We start from the raw sequence: 4,147 nt of genomic DNA on the forward strand, positions 1-4,147 counted from the left end.
AGAATGTGGTGGTAAAAATAGTGGCATGAGATTAATGATGTATGTTTTGTGGGAAAAAATTAGTAGGCTTGATGTGTTAAAATAGTACGTGCTAATGAGTTATGATAAGGAAGACCGTAAGGTCAAGATCAATTATTTGTTGTTTGGAAGTTCTAGTGTACTAGTGTTTCTTGATGTCTATTTCATGGTATCCAAGTGAGAATCATGCGTATGGTTGATTGTAAAATCATGTTTAGCACTAGACATTAAGTTTTGAATAATTCATGTCCATGAAGATGGATGAGTTGATTTTTGGGTTAATGATACTAGTTTTATGGAAGTAATCTAATAGGCTTGAACGATATATGCAAGAGCTTAAGTTTATTTGATTCGTAGTGAAGTATAATTTTCCATATATTATGTAGAAGTATGCCCAAGGTGATCTGAGGTTGCGGTATTTTCTAAGACTATTACACGTTTTGTGTGATGAGTGGTACCGTTGAGTTTCTAGGTGGAGAAAGACTAGTTAGATGGTAGATGGTGTTCTAAATAGCCAAGTTAAGGAGTTTTGATTGATAATGTTGAGCCTTTTTATATGATCTTGATTCTAATATTATAGAGATGTAGTTTGGAGTCGCGATATTGGTAGGCTATGTCGGAAGTAGTATGTTTCATTGAAGGCTTGGTGATATCCATGTTGAGTGCTAGTTTCTAAGTTTGAGTTTTTGAAGGTTGAACTAATAGAAATAAGAGTTAAAGCACTAGAGGGTGTGCACTCCAACTATGGGGATACCCATGAAGACCCGAAGTTAGTAAGTATGCAAGTATTATATGATGACTACTGGGTCTATAGAATAATAAAGTGTATCTCAGAAGGTAGTATTAACAGTGGGTTTTCCACTTTCAGGTGTATTCATTCGGGTTAAGTGCCATGATATGAGTGTATAGTAGTTTTCCAAACCGTAGAGTACAGTGAGTGTACTTTAGTTTAGAGTCTAGTAAGGGATCTCCCAAACTTAATATGATGGCTTGAAGCTGAGGGGGAGATGATAGAGCGAATAGCCAAGTCAGACTTTCAGATTCTAGTAGTGATGTCAGTATGACATAGAACATCAAAAGGGAAGAGTGAGGCTCAACCCATTCCGATCTTAGTATTTTTCAGTTATACTAATACCTACTCATACCTCACGTTTCAGTTCCATGATCATAGTTTTGCATTAACAGACGTGCTTTTTTACACCCGAAGAAAAGATACTTTGGCCATCAGTAGCTGTTGAACCCAAGCCATAAGGTAAACATGCTTATCATTTTGTCCATTCTCGTCTAACGCTATGATAGGTCATCTATTTCCTATCTCTCTTTATTTTAGTTTCAAGCCTTCTATTTATTAGATGAAGAAAAGGGTTTTATGTTACTATGTTGTATGGCTTCAAAATTCTTGCCTTGTCCTTCAAATTAATTTAGGGAATTGCGCATGCATACAAGCTTTCAACATTGATTGGAAAAGTAACTAAATATGATTGAAAAGTAGATATATGTTGATTTCATCTATTCTTCCTTGCATGGATATTGGTTGAGAAGCCTCCTATACCTCCTCTGGCTGGTCCTTCTCCTGGTGCTATTCTATCCATGTCACTGCAGGTAAAGTTGTGGAGGCTTAAGGATGGATAAATGACTTTAGAATGTAGAGACATTATGATAACTATTTTCCCCACATCTTTAGCAGTTCCAACCTATGCTTCCATCCCAGCAGGCACAACCTTATGGTTCCGGGTCATCTCAACAATTTTTGCCACTTGGACATGCAAATGCTGCGATGTCTCAACCTTCTCAAATCCAATTTCCTCAACCTATGCAACAGGTTACTGGTAGAACTATAGTAGGTATGCATAGTATGCCTCAGGGACTACCTATTCCCCATGATTTTCAGCGAAATCTTCCGATGTCAAATAACAACATGCCTGGTTCTGGTGGCCCAAATTTACCTCTTTCTTCTTTATATAATGTAAGGCCTTGGGAAGATCTTTTGTGGTTATTGTCAATTAGTTTCCAATATTCCATTCATATATTGATGAAATACATTTTGTTATTATCTTTAATGGTAGGTAAATGCAGATTCTTTTGGCTCCCAGTATTAGACACAGATAAATGATCATAGGTTTCTATCAGGGGTACAACCCTGGATGCCAATAAGTAATCATAATGTGAATTCTGCGATAACTATGCAGAAGATTGGAGAATTAGCATCTCCCTTGGTTGTTCCAGTGAGAATTCAATGTGTTTTATTATACCTATTTTGCATAAATATTGTCAACAAGTATGCTTAAGTTAATGGGTTAATGGGTGTGTGTTGATTGATAGAGTCAACATTTGAATTCTATGATAGTTTTTTGTAAGCAAATTAAGATTCCAGTGAACAAAAAAGGTGTAAAGCCGCGGTATACAAGAAAAGAAGCTCTGCAAAAATATCATTTTCATTCAGATCCAATCTTTTTACCACTTTGTGTTCTCCAAACAGAAAAGAGAGCATGCTGATTTGGATTTCCGGAATTCTTGCTTTTGGATTATATTCACATAGGTTACTCATATAAATAGGTTAATGTCAGCATCACAACCACTTAATGTCTTATCTATGAAAAAGTGGTGGATATGTTGTCCCCCATCACTGCCAAGAAATCCCTCAAGTATCCACATCTAGTGCTTTGTACATCATTCTGCTTCCATTAGAACTGGAGATAATAGGCCCCTTTGTTCCAGTCCTCTTTGTCAAAGTTATCATATGGGCTGCCATTCACCGCTACCAAATTTTACCTGACTGTTGATCAGCAGAACTTGATACACCTCTACCGATAACTTCATTTTGACCCCACTTCTCTATTATCATACATATTTTACATGTGGCTAAATTCTAGTAGGTATTGCTATTTTCAGCATCTTTTGATGATCAGTAGGCCAATTATGGATGCTAATGTTGTCATGTTTCCTATGGATTTATTACTCCTACCAATTAATAACATTCTTACAATTGTTGAATTGATTTTTATATATTATTATAATAGAAGGACAAGAATCTCTACCTGGGAGAAACCTTGAGAGCTGATGACAGAAATGGAGGTGAGGTCTCGTGTTATCGAGATTCTTATGGGTAGTTTTATCCAGTTTCCTGTTCTTATCAATGCAAAAAGAAGTACACAATTCTTTTTCTAGGAAGCTTCGTAGAACCGCTTTTTCTTTCCGAGCTCGGCCTCCGGTCCCCGGCATTGACTCCGGTGCCGCCCAAACGGCTCTCTCTCTCTCTAACAGCTCTCTCTCTCTCTCTCCCTACCCTCTCTCCCTCTCTCTCGCACCAGTCCCCAGTCCCCGGCGCCGTCGCTGACCTTCGGCGCCGACCCGACCCGATCGCCGGCCCCGACCTCCGGTCCCCGGCGCCGACCCGGCCGTCGGCTCCGACCGCCGACCCTACCGCCATCCCCGACCGCTGGCTCCCCACCCCCACCCTTACCTGTCCTGTCCCCCCCTCCCCCCGCGAGGTACACCAGCCCCCCTCCCCCACCTCGGCCTTCAGCCAGCCAGCCGCCGCCCGGTCTCCAGCCGCCACCCGCCGCTCCGTCTCCAGTAGCCGCAGCTCCAAGCGTAATCCGGTGACTTCTAACCTTTGTTATTTTCATTATTTCATATTCCATTTCATTTCATTATTTCATATTCCATTCTTAGTATTATGCTAGTAGTAACCCCTATACCTTGACTTGCGTGGAATTTGTGGACATTGTCGGTTGTCTGTTGTTGCTGTTGCTGTGGTCATTTCTTCCACTGCTTTGGATTGGGTTATTGGCTGGGAACCTGTATTTGGGGCGGTGGGTGTTGAGTCCGGTGGTGTTTGCCCCCTAATTGAGTATAGTTTTGTTTCGGGAGTATTCCTTTGAATTTGTGTGAGCCTTGTATTTCCTTGCTGCTGATTTGATACTACCACCATGTATATCTATATATTTTCCTATACTTTCATGTAGTTGTGGCTGTGGGCGGTAATGGGTGGATAGGGTCATGTCCGAGGGGGTTGGGGAGTGGGGCCATGGTGGGGGCGGGGGATGAGAAGAGGGCGGGAGTGGGAGGGAGGCCAAGGTTTGGCCGCGGGGGGGGGGGGGGGGGGGGGGGGGGGAGGGGGGGGGGG

This window comes from Capsicum annuum, chromosome 11, assembly GCF_002878395.1.
Source record: "Capsicum annuum cultivar UCD-10X-F1 chromosome 11, UCD10Xv1.1, whole genome shotgun sequence".
In the NCBI taxonomy this organism is placed as follows: Eukaryota; Viridiplantae; Streptophyta; class Magnoliopsida; order Solanales; family Solanaceae; genus Capsicum; species Capsicum annuum.